The sequence below is a fragment of the Oncorhynchus masou genome, chromosome 23, assembly GCF_036934945.1.
Source record: "Oncorhynchus masou masou isolate Uvic2021 chromosome 23, UVic_Omas_1.1, whole genome shotgun sequence".
Lineage (NCBI taxonomy): Eukaryota > Metazoa > Chordata > Actinopteri > Salmoniformes > Salmonidae > Oncorhynchus > Oncorhynchus masou.
Window position 1 is genome coordinate 62,570,951 of NC_088234.1, and position 18,022 is coordinate 62,588,972.

The 18,022-nt window shown below is 44.1% G+C and overlaps 1 protein-coding gene and 1 non-coding gene across 2 annotated transcripts in view; both read left to right on the plus strand.

Moving 5' to 3' along the window:
- The window catches only part of LOC135511171 (leucine-rich melanocyte differentiation-associated protein-like), a 485,324-nt gene that overhangs the window by 404,400 nt on the left and 62,902 nt on the right, over nucleotides 1–18,022 (plus strand). The gene's annotated exons all lie outside the window — the stretch shown is intronic.
- Nucleotides 2,181–2,256, plus strand: trnaa-ugc (transfer RNA alanine (anticodon UGC)). The gene has a single exon. It is a non-coding gene; the product is annotated as a tRNA-Ala (tRNA).

Sequence of the window (18,022 nt, forward strand, 5' to 3'; positions counted from 1 at the left end):
CACGAGCCACCGTACCGGTTCAACAACATGATGTCACGAGCCAGCACATCGGTTCAACAACATGATGTCACGAGCCAGCGTACCGGTTCAACAACATGATGTCACGAGCCAGCATAGCGTTTCAGCAACATGATGTCACGAGCCACCGTACCGGTTCAACAACATGATGTCACGAGCCACCGTACCGGTTCAACAACATGATGTCACAAGCCACAGTAACAGTTCAACAACATGATGTCATGAGCCACCGTAACGGTTCAACAATATGATGTCACGAGCCACCGTACCGGTTCAACAACATGATGTCATGAGCCATTATACCGGTTCAACAACATGTCACGAGCCAGCATACCGGTTCAACAACATGATGTCACGAGCCACTGTACCTGTTCAACAACATGATGTCACGAGCTACCGTACCGGTTCAACATGATGTCAAGAGCCAGTATACCGGTTCAACAACATGATGTCACGAGCCACCGTTTCAACAACATGATGTCACGAGCCACCGTACCGGTTCAACAACATGATGTCACGAGCCATTATACCGGTTCAACAACATGATGTCACGAGCCAGCATACCAGTTCAACAACATGATGTCACGAGCCAGCATACCAGTTCAACAACATGATGTCACGAGCCATTATACCGGTTCAACAACATGTCACGAGCCAGCATACCGGTTCAACAACATGATGTCACAATCCACCGCCCGTTCATTAACATGATGTCACGAGCCACCGTACCCAGTTCAACAACATGATGTCACGAGCCAGCGCACGGTTCAACAACATGATGTCACGAGCCACCGCCCCGGTTCAACAACATGATGTCACGAGCCAGCACACCGGTTCAACAACATGATGTCACGAGCCACCGTACGGTTCAACAAGATGATGTCACGATCCAGCACACCGGTTCAACAACATGATGTCACGAGCCACCGTGCGGTTCAACAACATGATGTCAAGAGCCAGCATACCGGTTCAACAACATGATGTCACGAGCAACAGTAACAGTTCAACAACATGATGTCACGAGCCACCGTAGCGGTTCAACAATATAATGTCACGAGCCATTATACCGGTTCAACAACATGATGTCACGAGCCAGCATACCGGTTCAACAACATGATGTCACAAGCCACCGTTTCAACAACATGATGTCACGAGCCACCGCACGGTTCAACAACATGATGTCAAGAGCAAGCATACCGGTTCGACAACATGATGTCACGAGCCACCGCACGGTTCAACAACATGATGTCACGAGCCACTGTACCTGTTCAACAACATGATGTCACGAGCCACCGCATCGGTTCAACATGATGTCAAGAGCCAGTATACCGGTTCAACAACATGATGTCACGAGCCACCGTACCGGTTCAACAACATGATGTCACGAGCCACCGTACCCGGTTCAACAACATGATGTCACGAGCCATTATACCGGTTCAACAACATGATGTCACGAGCCAGCATACCAGTTCAACAACATGATGTCACGAGCCAGCATACCAGTTCAACAACATGATGTCACGAGCCATTATACCGGTTCAACAACATGTCACGAGCCAGCATACCGGTTCAACAACATGATGTCACAATCCACCGTACCGGTTCATTAACATGATGTCACGAGCCACCGTACCCAGTTCAACAACATGATGTCACGAGCCAGCGTACCGGTTCAACAACATGATGTCACGAGCCACCGTCCCCGGTTCAACAACATGATGTCACGAGCCAGCACACCGGTTCAACAACATGATGTCACGAGCCACCGTACCGGTTCAACAAGATGATGTCACGATCCAGCACACCGGTTCAACAACATGATGTCACGAGCCACCGTACCGGTTCAACAACATGATGTCAAGAGCCAGCATACCGGTTCAACAACATGATGTCACGAGCAACAGTAACAGTTCAACAACATGATGTCACGAGCCACCGTAACGGTTCAACAATATAATGTCACGAGCCATTATACCGGTTCAACAACATGATGTCACGAGCCAGCATACCGGTTCAACAACATGATGTCACAAGCCACCGTACCGGTTCAACAACATGATGTCATGAGCCACCGTACCGGTTCAACAACATGATGTCAAGAGCAAGCATACCGGTTCGACAACATGATGTCACGAGCCACCGTACCGGTTCAACAACATGATGGTCCTGTGTGGCTCAGTCGGTAGAGCATGGCGCTTGCAACGCCAAGCGTCGTGGGTTCGATTCCCACTGGGACCACCCATATGTAAAAAGTAGTGGCCCCAGCCGACTTGTAAGTCGCTTTGGACAAAAGCGTCTGCTAAATGGGATATATTATTATTATTATTATATTATGATGTCACGAGCCACAGTACCGGTTGAACAACATGATGTCACGAGCCAGCATACCGGTTCAACAACATGATGTCACGAGCCACCGTACCGGTGCATTAACATGATGTCACGAGCCACCATACCGGTTCAACAACATGATGTCACGAGCCACAGTAACAGTTCAACAACATGATGTCACGAGCCACAGTAACAGTTCAACAACATGATGTCACGAGCCACTTTACCGGTTCAACAACATGATGTCATGAGCCAGCATACCGGTTCAACAACATGATGTCACGAGCCAGCATACCGGTTCAACAACATGATGTCACGAGCCACTGTACCGGTTCAACAACATGATGTCACGAGCCACTTTACCGGTTCAACAACATGATGTCATGAGCCAGCACACCGGTTCAACAACATTATGGCACGAGCCAGCATACCGGTTCAACAACATGATGTCACGAGCCACCGTACTGGTTCAAAAACATGATGTCACGAGCCACCGTACCCGGTTCAACAACATGATGTCACGAGCCAGCACACCGGTTCAACAACATGATGTCACGAGCCACCGTACCGGTTCAACAAGATGATGTCACGATCCAGCACACCGGTTCAACAACATGATGTCACGAGCCACCGTACCGGTTCAACAACATGATGTCAAGAGCCAGCATACCGGTTCAACAACATGATGTCATGAGCCACAGTAACAGTTCAACAACATGATGTCACGAGCCACCGTAATGGTTCAACAATATAATGTCACGAGCCATTATACCGGTTCAACAACATGATGTCACGAGCCAACATACCGGTTCAACAACATGATGTCACATGCCACCGTACCGGTTCAACAACATGATGTCACGAGCCACCGTACCCGGTTCAACAACATGATGTCAAGAGCCAGCATACCGGTTCAACAACATGATGTCACGAGCCACCGTACCGGTTCATTAACATGATGTCACGAGCCACCATACCGGTTCAACAACATGATGTCACGAGCCACAGTAACAGTTCAACAACATGATGTCACGAGCCACCGTAACGGTTCAACAACATGATGTCACGAGCCAGCATACCGGTTCAACAACATGATGTCACGAGCCACCGTACCGGTTCATTAACATGATGTCACTAGCCACCATACCGGTTCAACAACATGATGTCACGAGCCACTTTACTGGTTCAACAACATGATGTCATGAGCCAGCATACCGGTTCAACAACATGATGTCACGAGCCAGCATACCGGTTCAACAACATGATGTCACAAGCCACTTTACCAGTTCAACAACATGATGTCATGAGCCAGCACACCGGTTCAACAACATTATGGCACGAGCCAGCATACCGGTTCAACAACATGATGTCACGAGCCACCGTACTGGTTCAAAAACATGATGTCACGAGCCACCGCACCGGTTCAACAACATGATGTCACGAGCCAGCACACGGTTCAACAACATGATGTCACGAGCCACCGTATCGTTCAACAAGATGATGTCACGATCCAGCACACCGGTTCAACAACATGATGTCACGAGCCACCGTACCGGTTCAACAACATGATGTCAAGAGCCAGCATACCGGTTCAACAACATGATGTCATGAGCCACAGTAACAGTTCAACAACATGATGTCACGAGCCACCGTAATGGTTCAACAATATAATGTCACGAGCCATTATACCGGTTCAACAACATGATGTCACGAGCCAACATACCGGTTCAACAACATGATGTCACATGCCACCGTACCGGTTCAACAACATGATGTCACGAGCCACCGTACCCGGTTCAACAACATGATGTCAAGAGCCAGCATACCGGTTCAACAACATGATGTCACGAGCCACCGTACCGGTTCATTAACATGATGTCACGAGCCACCATACCGGTTCAACAACATGATGTCACGAGCCACAGTAACAGTTCAACAACATGATGTCACGAGCCACCGTAACGGTTCAACAACATGATGTCACGAGCCAGCATACCGGTTCAACAACATGATGTCACGAGCCACCGCATCGGTTCATTAACATGATGTCACTAGCCACCATACCGGTTCAACAACATGATGTCACGAGCCACTTTACTGGTTCAACAACATGATGTCATGAGCCAGCATACCGGTTCAACAACATGATGTCACGAGCCAGCATACCGGTTCAACAACATGATGTCACAAGCCACTTTACCGGTTCAACAACATGATGTCATGAGCCAGCACACCGGTTCAACAACATTATGGCACGAGCCAGCATACCGGTTCAACAACATGATGTCACGAGCCACCGTACTGGTTCTACAACATGTCACGAGCCACCGTACCCGGTTCAACAACATGATGTCACGAGCCAGCATACCGGTTCAACAACATGATGTCACGAGCCACCATACTGGTTCAACAACATGATGTCACGAGCCACCGTACCCGGTTCAACAACATGATGTCACGAGCCACAGTACTGGTTCAACAACATGATGTCACAAGCCACCGTACTGTTGGAACAAAACGTTGACATTGAACTGTTTTGGGCACTACTTTCTCTGTGCCTGTGTATCTGTCTGCCAGCCTGCCTTACTGTCTGTCTGTCTCACCCTGGAACAGGAGGGTGAGGATGTGTGTAGCTCGTTGGGCTGTGACTTACGATATGTTGTGGAGATGACAGCGTTATCGTTGCAGCTTGGAAGTAAAAAATGCCGAAAAAATGGCTTTTGGAAGGTTGTTCTGACTCGGGTCAAGGAGCCTGGGAAATTATAACAAAAATAGACACATTAGCTTTTTCCATGGTTGTCCGTCATTCCAATGAACACTTGAAGTAATTGATAGATTGGTTTGTGTTTGGCCTGTGTAGTATGTGTCTGTATGTGACAGAATGAAGTGTGTTTACACAGTACTATGAATATGTGTGTATACAGTACCGGTCATTGTAAGTCGCTCTGGATAAGAGCGTCTGCTAAATGACTTAAATGTAAATGTTAAATGTCTTTGAACCATACGTGCAATACTGTGCTGTCGGACCACAGTGTGTGTTCTGGGGTTAGGAGTGTGTGAGTGGGACTGTGTCTGTGTCTTTAGGTGTATATATGAGGAGTGCATCTGTAGGCGTCATGCCATATCTTCCAGAAAACATCTAGAGATCTCATTATTTCCACAGATTTTCTGATGTTTCTATCTCTATCTCTCCGTACGCCCCGAGTCAAAATTAGTTTCCATTCCTTCTGTGATCTCCCTTGACTGAAGCTCTTGTAAGTAAAAAAAAAAAATTGGGCCTGAGTCAAACACACCCGCACACGTCACACACACGCACGCACACGCACACACACACACACACACACACACACACACACACACACACACACACACACACACACACACACACACACACACACACACACACACACACACACACACACACACACACACAGCCACAGCCACAGCCACATCTCTGAGTTAAACACACACAAACTCACACTTCATACAGCCACATCTCTGAGTTAAGCATTGCTAAGTAACCTTCACATTTCACTTGTGTGAAGAGATAATTTCCTTTAAGTTTCAGATGTCACTTATTTTCGTGCCGCTCTTTTTGGTGGGTCGTCTTCAAATGTGTCCCGCCGTCTAATTGCATAGGAAACATTCCAGACAAGGCGGCTGTGTGACAGGCCCGCTCCCCGACTCTTCAATTATTAAACATCCTACCCATCCACCCAGCCAGCCAACACACACACACACACACACACACACACACACACACACACACACACACACACACACTGTGTTGGAAAACAGCTCTGATTTTAGCTATAGCCCCTAATCGGAACAGAAAGCCTCATGATATGTCACACTTCTGAGCCTCTCTCCGTGTGTGTGTGTGTGTGTGTGTGTGTGTGTGTGTGTGTGTGTGTGTGTGTGTGTGTGTGTGTGTGTGTGTGTGTGAGAGAGAGGGGGGGTCATACAGTATGTGTGCTGGAGTGGAACGGGAAAGAAGGACAGGAATCTCAAGTGATTGAAGAAATGTCTCATCCAACATGATGCTGGGAGGAGTTGGCATGACAACTGTCCTTGAATTTAGTGGACAAATTCAACACTAGGTGAGGTCAACTCTAACAAGTCTGTACATTATACCGTACACTAGCTTACACTTTCAGTTTAATGGCTGCTTATGACATTGTTTATTAATGTTACATACTTGTATCTCATTCAGATATCAATAGTGTTTCCAACAGCGTTATAAACTGTAGGGAATAACTACTCCCAGCCTGCATCAGTGATCACCTTACATTAAGACTGGAGTCGTTACTGGCCTTAGTGCTGTCCATTATTCTAACCAGGCTGGATGGAACACCACTAATATGTTACTAATATATTTTGTTAAACTATCCTGTATAATCTTAATGGTTGTGGACATGGTAGATGGTACACAGATTCAGTCAGCCCTGCAGTGGAAAGGTCATAGCTGAATAAGGAACATTCTGAAGCGTGTACTAAGCCTCATACTTCACTACAATACAACTACATGTTTTTGCTTTACTTTAAATGACCCTTTCTGATTCTGAGAGGCATTCAAATGAAAAGGTCGTCCGAGGGGCTTTTTAAAAACAAACCTAGACCTATTATCATCTAAGAGTTGGTGATACGGGCGATTAACTTTCTGTAGTGAGACGACCTTTGCTTGTTTAACACTGTTGTGTGTCTGTGTGTGTGTGTGTTTAATACTAAGCTTTACACAGGCAGGGTAGTAGTGTATTCTAGTACTACAACCTTCACTTTATGCACTGAGCAAAACAACCCCAAAGAGTTGCTGGTCTTATGATCAGCAATCATATGATCCATTCACTGGAGTAGAACTGGAGAATCATTAAAGGAACACTCTAACAAAGTTTATCTTGCTGTGTGTGTGTGTGTGTGTGTGTGTGTGTGTGTGTGTGTGTGTGTGTGTGTGTGTGTGTGTGTGTGTGTGTGTGTGTGTGTGTGTGTGTGTGCGTGTGTATGTGTATGTGTTTGTGCATGCGAGTGTGTGGGCACGTTATCAAGGTCAAAGGTTTAAATGTGTTTCCTTAAAAGTACTTTCTCTCTTAGTTGATGCTGTTACTGTGCTGAACTAACTCATTATTTCCAGCATACCAATGCAGATATGTTCTCCTCAAAAACACACACCAATTTGTTTTATTCAAGATTTGACTTGACTTGTTCATTTGCTAGGCACTAAGTTTTTCTTTGTCAAAAACATGCAACTATAATTTGTTTTAGGCTTTTAAATGTACCTCTGCTACTTTGCTACTATTGACGTTTAAACTGTAGTTTAACTTTGAATAAGAGAATTGTCTTTGTGTCTAAATTAGAACATTGTGTCTGTTTGCCATTGTAAATAGTAACTGTTATTTTATTTTGGTATTGTTAGTCAGTGTCTCCACCTCATTTTCTGTCTCTTGTTTTGCATCTTTGTTTTTCAGGATGTTTATGTGTGCTTATGTTCATAACCTCAACATCACCTGAACATCAGAGGAATGAAGCACAAAATGCCATTACAGTATTATGAAAAATGTGTCAGGCCAGTATTAAATGTTGACTCAAATAAATGTAGAACTTCTGTCTCGTCTGATCTCGAAAAGCAGTGCAAGTGCTAAAGGAAATATGATGAAAAAAGTTTCACGCTCACACACACAAAATAAAGATCTTTTATATAGACCCAAAGAGAAAACATTTCAAAAGACATGTCTTTTGCAAGTGCAAAGAGTAGCAATGGTGTCAAGAGAAAACAAAACAGAAAGCTTGTTTCTTCTAACAATTGCTTTAAGCTACAAAACCTCCTAGAGTCCCTAGCCTCCCCTCACTGTCAGGATACTCTCTCCTTTTCCCTCATTCTTCCTCACTTTTCCTCTCCCTATCTCCCCCTCCTGTCTCTTCCCCCCCATCTCTTTCTCCCTCTCTCCTTCTTTCTCTCTCCCCCCTCTCCCTCGCTACTCTCCAAGGCCCAGTCCTCGGTCACTCCGTGTACTCCTTGGGCCCTGATAGGTTGTAGTCTGATGCTTAGCAACAGCATTCCTGTGCCTTAAGTAGCAGTAAGCCGCTGGCTGAACCCTTTGATGTGGCTGTCAGGCCCCATTTATTTCCTTTTAGCACTTTGTCTGCTTGTCCAGATGCAGGGGCAGATAAAAGGAGGCTAGTGTTTACATCACTAGACCCCTACAACGTAACCTTGCTCGCCCTGATTACATTGTATCGCTGGTCAGTCTTAAGGAGGGAGGTCGAGGTGAGGCGAGAGGTAGGGAGGAATCTACCTCTCTCCTTACGAACAGGGCACTCCATTCAGAGATATGTCTGAGACTCAATTGACACTCTAGTGTACTTTGTAGTGCACTGTATTTGAACATAACATTTGGCGCTGTTTGCCAAAGGCTCTGTCCAGTGTATGGTTTTGACTCTGCCTATCTGAGAAACACCTGACTTCACCACATACTGATATAGACATAATGTTGGGTCTGAGGAACATATTCATCAAATATTCTACATGCCCTCATCTCAATGTTCTCCTCTCTCTCTCTCTCCCTCTCTCTCTCTCTCTCTCTCTCTCTCCCTCTCCCTCTCCCTCTCCCTCTCTCTCTCTCTCCCTCTCCCTCTCCCTCTCCCTCTCCCTCTCCCTCTCCCTCTCCCTCTCCCTCTCTCTCTCTCTCTCTCTCTCTCTCTCTCTCTCTAGTCCCTATTGGGAGTAGAGCTGCTACGTACACTGTCCTCTGTTCAGAACCATTATCAGAGAGATTTCTGCCGTCCTTCTCCCCAGCCTATAATCTGTGTCATATTATCCTAGGCTGTGTTGATAACTCACACAGCACAGACTACAACGATGTGAACACAGCATATGCCTTGGGCATACTACTCTGGACAGCACAGATAGATGGGAAGGAGGGAGGGAGGGAGAGAGAGAGATTAAAGGGAGGCTCTTAAATAGATGACACTGCAGCACCCCCCTCTGCTCAGTGCAGGAACAGCTACGAGAGAGAGACAGAGAGCGAGACAGCACGAGAGAGAGCGACAGAGAGAGGCTGGTAGCTATAATGACTTGTAGTCCACAGTGTCTCCTCCTCTCTGTGTGTTTTAAACATTATGTATGTTTTCTTTTAGCATTCCTCAGTGTTAGTGTGATCTCAGGCCCTCTTCAATCCATTGGATTCTTATTTCTCTGAAGCTCCTTTTTGATCTGAATATGCAGCATATATTTGTTATAATATTACATCTATTATTCCAGTTTGCCAAAGGCACACAAAGTCCTAACTAGGGATTACTGGACCTATTGAGCCTCATAGTCAGTTATTACTTGCTGACATGAGACAAAACACGTTCAAAACATGGAATGGGCAGTGTCAGGGTAGCAGGGGAGGGAGAGGGTGAAAGAAGGGGGGGTAAAGAAAGACAGAAAGCGTGGGAGAGAGCGGTAGAGAAAGAGGAATAGATCGAGAGGACAGAGATCATTGAAAAAAGAGAGAGGGAGAGATAAAAAGAGAGGGAGAACTGGCTGATGAATGTTCTGCAGGTGGGGTGATGGTGGATAGGGGAGGAGGGGTAGAGGGAAGGGAGGGTGGATGTTTGATCAGTTGACGTGGCATGGGGTGGTAGGGAGGGAGAAGGGGCGTCGAGGGCGTCAGGTGCAGCTGGAGGGGGATCGCAGCAATGCTCTGATGTTGACAATGGACCACTTTTGGGGTGCAGCACCTGATTGCCATCCCTGCCGACCCGTAAGGAGGGGCCACCCTAGAACTTTGCCTCCTATCCAACCACTACCCCCCTACCTCCCCCAACCCTCATCTCAGTCTGTGGGTGGTGACTGGTAGGATGATTCATTGTGGACAAGCAGCAGGATTAAGAGGGTCTTTGTGGGGTCAGGAGAGGAACACAGGAGCAGGGTTGTTCTCAATTCAGAATGTTTTTTTCAGAATTCAAGGCTTAAAGGTCAGCTTGAGAGTTAAACTAATGCCTTCAGGAATATGTAGATTTCCCCATATTGAACAAAATGTAAGTGATTCATGAAGTAAACTCAGCAAAAAAAGAAACGTCCTCTCACTGTCAACGGCGTTTATTTTCAGCAAACTTAACATGTGTAAATATTTGTATGAACACAACAAGATTCAACAACTGAGACATAAACTGAACAGGTTCCACAGACATGTGACTAACAGAAATGGAATAATGTGTCCCTGAACAAAGGAGGGGGTTCAAAATCAAAAGTAACAGTCAGTATCTGGTGTGGCCACCAGCTGTATTTAGTACTGCAGTGCATCTCCTCCTCATGGACTGCACCAGATTTTCCAGCTCTTGCTGTGAGATGTTACTCCATTCTTCCACCAAGGCACCTGCAAGTTCCCGGACATTTCTGGGGGGAATGGCCCTAGCCCTCACCCTCCGATCCAACAGGTCCCAGACGTGCTCAATGGGATTGAGAACACTGACATTCCTGTCCTGCAGGAAATCACACACAGAACAAGCAGTATGGCTGGTGGCATTGTCATGCTGGAGGGTCATGTCAAGATGAGCCTGCAGGAAGGGTACCACATGAGAGAGGATGATGTCTTCCATGTAACGCAGTGTTGAGATTGCCTCCAATGTCAACAAGCTCAGTCCGATGATGCTGTGACACACCACCCCAGAACATGACGGACCCTCCACCTCCAAATCGATCCCGCTCCAGAATACAGGCCTCGGTGTAACGCTCATTCCTTCGACAATAAACGTGAATCCGACCATCACCCCTGGTGAAACAAAACCGCGACTCGTCAGTGAAGAGCACTTTTTGCCAGTCCTGTCTGGTCCAGCGGCGGTGGGTTTGTGCCCATAGGCAACGTTGTTCCCGGTGATGTCTGGTGAGGACCTGCCTTACAACAGGCCTGCAAGCCCTCAGTCCAGCCTCTCTCAGCCTATTGCGGACAGTCTGAGCACTGATGGAGGGATTGTGCGTTCCTGGTGTAACTCGGGCAGTCATTGTTGCCATCCTGTACCCGCAGGTGTAATGTTCGGATGTTTCGATCCTGTGCAGGTTTTGTTACACGTGGTCTGCCACTGTTGGGACGATCAGCTGTCCGGCTTGTCTCCCTGTAGCGCTGTCTGAGGCATCTCACAGTACGGATATTGCAATTGATTGCCCTTGCCACATCTGCAGTCCTCATGCCTCCCTGCAGCAGTCCCAAGGCACATTCACACAGATGAGCAGGGACCCTGAGCATCTTTCTTTTGGTGTTTTTCAGAGTCAGTAGAAAGGCCTCTTTAGTGTCCTAAGTTTTCATAACTATGACCTTAATTGCCTATCGTCTGTAAGCTGTTAGTGTATTAACAACCGTTCCACATCCTTAATTGTTTATGGTTAATTGAACAAGCATGGGAAACAGTTTTAAACCCTTTACAATGAAAATCTATGAAGTTATTTGGATTTTTACTAATTATCTTTGAAAGACTCTCCTGAAAAAGGGATGTTACTTTCTTTGCTGAGTTTATAATATCTTAGAATATTTGCATACATATTTTGTTTTCCTTGATCATTCATTTAAAGAGTTTTTCCTGAAAATCAATTGTTACATCAATATATTATATACATGTACAGTACCAGTCAAAAGTTTGGACAAACCTACTCATTCAAGGTTTTTCTTTATGTTTACTATGTTCTTCATTGTAGAATAATAGTGAAGTCATCACAACTATGGAATAACACATATGGAATCATGTAGTAACCAAACAAAAAATGTTAAATCAAATATATTTGAGATTTGAGATTCTTCAAAGTAGCCACCCTTTTGCGTTGATGACATCTTTGCACACTCTTGCCATTCTCTCAACCAGCCTCATGAGGTAGTCACCTGGAATGCATTTCAATTAACAGGTGTGCCTTGTTAAAAGTTAATTTGTGGAATTTCTTTCCTCCTTAATGTGTTTCAGCCAATCAGTTGTGTTGTGACAAGGTAGTGTTGGTATACAGAAGACATTATGGCAAGAACAGCTCAAATAAGCAAAGAGAAACAACAGTCCATCATTACTTTAAGACATGAAGGGCAGTCAATGCGGAAAATGTCAAGAACTTTTAAAGTTTCTTCAAGTGCAGTCGCAAAATAAACATCAAGCGCTATGATGACACTGGCTCTCATGAGGACCGCCTCTGCTGCGGAGGATGAGTTCATTACAGTTACCAGCCTCAGAAATTGCAGACAAAATAAATGCTTCACAGAGTTCAAGTAACAGACACATCTCAACATCAACTGTTCAGAGCAGACTACGTGAATCAGGCCTTCATGTTCGAATTGCTGCAAAGAAACCACAACTAAAGGACACCAATAAGAAGAATAGACTTGCTTGGGCCAAGAAACACGAGCAATGGACATTAGATCAGTGGAAATCTGTCTTTTGGTCAGATGAGTCCAAATGTGAGATTCCAGGTGAAGCTGGTCAAGAGAATGCCAAGAGTGTGCAAAGCTGTCATCAAGACAAATCGTGGCTACTATGAATATTCTAAAATCTATTATTTTAACACTATTTTGGTTACTATTTGATTCCATATGTGTTATTTCATATTTTTAACATCTTCGGTATTATTCTACAATGTAGAAAATAGTAAAACTAAAGAAAAACCCTTGAATGAGTAGGTGTGTCCAAACCTTTGACTGGTACTGTATATAACAACATGTGTAATATTTTATGTGCAACACGTATTTGTATAGACTACACCTAATGTAGAATAGAAGAGGTGTTTGAATTTCACTGAATTCATTTATATTTCCTTCAAATCAAATTGGAATTCTGTATATTGTTTACTACATTTCAAATTCAAGAATTAAATTGAAATTTGAGACATTTTCAATTAAATTCTGAATGAAGCACAACCTTGCAGAGGCCAGGTTCGGTGATCTCACAGGCAGGACAGGAAATGCACCAGGCAGGCAGATTTCTCTGAGGCTCTATGGGCTGCCTCTCAGACCATAGAATTGGAACTGGGTAGAACGGGCGTTGATATTCACTCCCGTTCAAATCAATGGTTAGTTGTTCTATCGGGTGTAATTCTATGTCTAAGGCACAGACCTATTATGTAGTCAGAACCTAATGACTGGGGGATGTTAGGATATAAAGGACACTACTGACACATTGAAGAGCAACGAGCAGAGACTTCCAGTACCTCCAATACTACCTTGAATAGTTGTTAGATGTGGTACAGTAGAATACTACCTTAAAGCTGTGGTGTGGTACAGTAGAATACTACCTTGAATAGTTGTGAGATGTGGTACAGTAGAATACTACCTTAAAGCTGTGGTGTGGTACAGTAGAATACTACCTTGAATAGTTGTGAGATGTGGTACAGTAGAATACTACCTTAAAGCTGTGGTGTGGTACAGTAGAATACTACCTTAAAGCTGTGGTGTGGTACAGTAGAATACTACCTTGAATAGTTGTGAGATGTGGTACAGTAGAATACTACCTTAAAGCTGTGGTGTGGTACAGTAGAATACTACCTTGAATAGTTGTTAGATGTGGTACAGTAGAATACTACCTTAAAGCTGTGGTGTGGTACAGTAGAATACTACCTTGAATAGTTGTGAGATGTGGTACAGTAGAATACTACCTTAAAGCTGTGGTGTGGTACAGTAGAATACTACCTTGAATAGTTGTGAGATGTGGTACAGTAGAATACTACCTTAAAGCTGTGGTGTGGTACAGTAGAATACTACCTTAAAGCTGTGGTGTGGTACAGTAGAATACTACCTTAAAGCTGTGGTGTGGTACAGTAGAATACTACCTTAAAGCTGTGGTGTGGTACAGTAGAATACTACCTTGAATAGTTGTTAGAGGTGGTACAGTAGAATACTACCTTAAAGCTGTGGTGTGGTACAGTAGAATACTACCTTGAATAGTTGTGAGATGTGGTACAGTAGAATACTACCTTAAAGCTGTGGTGTGGTACAGTAGAATACTACCTTGAATAGTTGTGAGATGTGGTACAGTAGAATACTACCTTAAAGCTGTGGTGTGGTACAGTAGAATACTACCTTAAAGCTGTGGTGTGGTACAGTAGAATACTACCTTGAATAGTTGTGAGATGTGGTACAGTAGAATACTACCTTAAAGCTGTGGTGTGGTACAGTAGAATACTACCTTGAATAGTTGTTAGATGTGGTACAGTAGAATACTACCTTAAAGCTGTGGTGTGGTACAGTAGAATACTACCTTGAATAGTTGTGAGATGTGGTACAGTAGAATACTACCTTAAAGCTGTGGTGTGGTACAGTAGAATACTACCTTGAATAGTTGTGAGATGTGGTACAGTAGAATACTACCTTAAAGCTGTGGTGTGGTACAGTAGAATACTACCTTAAAGCTGTGGTGTGGTACAGTAGAATACTACCTTAAAGCTGTGGTGTGGTACAGTAGAATACTACCTTAAAGCTGTGGTGTGGTACAGTAGAATACTACCTTGAATAGTTGTTAGAGGTGGTACAGTAGAATACTACCTTAAAGCTGTGGTGTGGTACAGTAGAATACTACCTTAAAGCTGTGGTGTGGTACAGTAGAATATTACCTTAAAGCTGTGGTGTGGTACAGTAGAATACTACCTTAAAGCTGTGGTGTGGTACAGTAGAATACTACCTTAAAGCTGAGGTGTGGTACAGTAGAATACTACCTTAAAGCTGTGGTGTGGTCCAGTAGAATACTACCTTAAAGCTGTGGTGTGGTACAGTAGAATACTACCTTAAAGCTGTGGTGTGGTACAGTAGAATACTACCTTAAAGCTGTGGTGTGGTACAGTAGAATACTACCTTAAAGCTGTGGTGTGGTACAGTAGAATACTACCTTAAAGCTGTGGTGTGGTACAGTAGAATACTACCTTAAAGCTGTGGTGTGGTACATTAGAATACTACCTTGAATAGTTGTGAGATGTGGTACAGTAGAATACTACCTTAAAGCTGTGGTGTGGTACAGTAGAATACTACCTTGAATAGTTGTGAGATGTGGTACAGTAGAATACTACCTTAAAGCTGTGGTGTGGTACAGTAGAATACTACCTTAAAGCTGTGGTGTGGTACAGTAGAATACTACCTTAAAGCTGTGGTGTGGTACAGTAGAATACTACCTTAAAGCTGTGGTGTGGTACAGTAGAATACTACCTTGAATAGTTGTTAGAGGTGGTACAGTAGAATACTACCTTAAAGCTGTGGTGTGGTACAGTAGAATACTACCTTAAAGCTGTGGTGTGGTACAGTAGAATATTACCTTAAAGCTGTGGTGTGGTACAGTAGAATACTACCTTAAAGCTGTGGTGTGGTACAGTAGAATACTACCTTAAAGCTGAGGTGTGGTACAGTAGAATACTACCTTAAAGCTGTGGTGTGGTCCAGTAGAATACTACCTTAAAGCTGTGGTGTGGTACAGTAGAATACTACCTTAAAGCTGTGGTGTGGTACAGTAGAATACTACCTTAAAGCTGTGGTGTGGTACAGTAGAATACTACCTTAAAGCTGTGGTGTGGTACAGTAGAATACTACCTTAAAGCTGTGGTGTGGTACAGTAGAATACTACCTTAAAGCTGTGGTGTGGTACAGTAGAATACTACCTTAAAGCTGTAGTGTGGTACAGTATAATACTACCTTAAAGCTGTGGTGTGGTACAGTAGAATACTACCTTAAAGCTGTGGTGTGGTACATTAGAATACTACCTTAAAGCTGTGGTGTGGTACAGTAGAATACTACCTTAAAGCTGTGGTGTGGTACAGTAGAATACTACCTTAAAGCTGTGGTGTGGTACAGTAGAATACTACCTTAAAGCTGTGGTGTGGTACAGTAGAATACTACCTTAAAGCTGTGGTGTGGTACAGTAGAATACTACCTTAACACTGTGGTGTGGTACAGTAGAATACTACCTTAAAGCTGTGGTGTGGTACAGTAGAATACTACCTTGAAGCTGTGGTGTGGTACAGTAGAATACTACCTTGAAGCTGTGGTGTGGTACAGTAGAATACTACCTTAAAGCTGTGGTGTGGTACAGTAAAATACTACCTTAAAGCTGTGTTGTGGTACAGTAGAATACTACCTTAAAGCTGTGGTGTGGTACAGTAGAATACTACCTTAAAGCTGTGGTGTGGTACAGTAGAATACTACCTTAAAGCTGTGGTGTGGTACAGTAGAATACTACCTTAAAGCTGTGGTGTGGTACAGTAGAATACTACCTTAAAGCTGTGGTGTGGTACAGTAGAATACTACCTTGAAGCTGTGGTGTGGTACAGTAGAATACTACCTTAAAGCTGTGGTGTGGTCCAGTAGAATACTACCTTAAAGCTGTGGTGTGGTACAGTAGAATACTACCTTAAAGCTGTGGTGTGGTACAGTAGAATACTACCTTAAAGCTGTGGTGTGGTACAGTAGAATACTACCTTAAAGCTGTGGTGTGGTCCAGTAGAATACTACCTTAAAGCTGTGGTGTGGTACAGTAGAATACTACCTTAAAGCTGTGGTGTGGTACAGTAGAATACTACCTTAAAGCTGTGGTGTGGTACAGTAGAATACTACCTTAAAGCTGTGGTGTGGTACAGTAGAATACTACCTTAAAGCTGTGGTGTGGTACAGTAGAATACTACCTTAAAGCTGTGGTGTGGTCCAGTAGAATACTACCTTAAAGCTGTGGTGTGGTACAGTAGAATACTACCTTAAAGCTGTGGTGTGGTCCAGTAGAATACTACCTTAAAGCTGTGGTGTGGTACAGTAGAATACTACCTTAAAGCTGTGGTGTGGTCCAGTAGAATACTACCTTAAAGCTGTGGTGTGGTACAGTAGAATACTACCTTAAAGCTGTGGTGTGGTCCAGTAGAATACTACCTTAAAGCTGTGGTGTGGTAGTGGATAAATGGAATGGCATCAAACACCTGCAAACCATATGTTTCATGTATTTGATACCATTCCACCAATTCCACTCCAGTCATTACCACGAACCTGTACTCCCCAATTAAGGTGCCACCAACCTCCTCTGTTACCTATCTATCATGGAAAAACCCATTGGTGGGTGACTTAATTGACTCACCACTGACAGTGATCAGTGTTTACCCTACAATGATTTTACCACTCCATCACCGGTTGTAAGATATAGCACTGTAAAAAAATACTAACTTCAATCGCTATAGTATTATGTCGACAGGATCATTTGTGATGTTTACATTCTAATTCGTTAACCTACCAGTAAGTCATTACATCCAGAACTCGTTGTCTTTTGTCCCACTCTTCTTTTTCTTCTAGTAATATAATGTGTTGACCAGCCCAGGCCTGTACTGGAATGACCTTCTGAGATCCTATCTGAAAGCACATTATGGGATCATTTTCCATTTCCACCATTCTCCTCGCCAATGAAGAATGTGTTTTCATTTAGCATTGTCCAGTGGCCTCGTTCCTCAAGGTTGTGCGTAGTCGGCTGTAGACTAGAGAATCAGCTGCACCAGAGGAATATCAGCACCAAATCGTCTCTAATATGTATTTGTCACTTTAGTGATTAAAAGCCTGGTGAATTCCCCCCAGCAGGAGAGGAAAGGAGAGTATTTCTGCTAAGGCATCAGATAGGACTGCATCATGATGAACTGCCTGTTGAAACAGCTAGAAGTCCAGGGAACACAAGACTAATTAAACAGGATGTTTGGGTCCTTGAAGGTGCACAA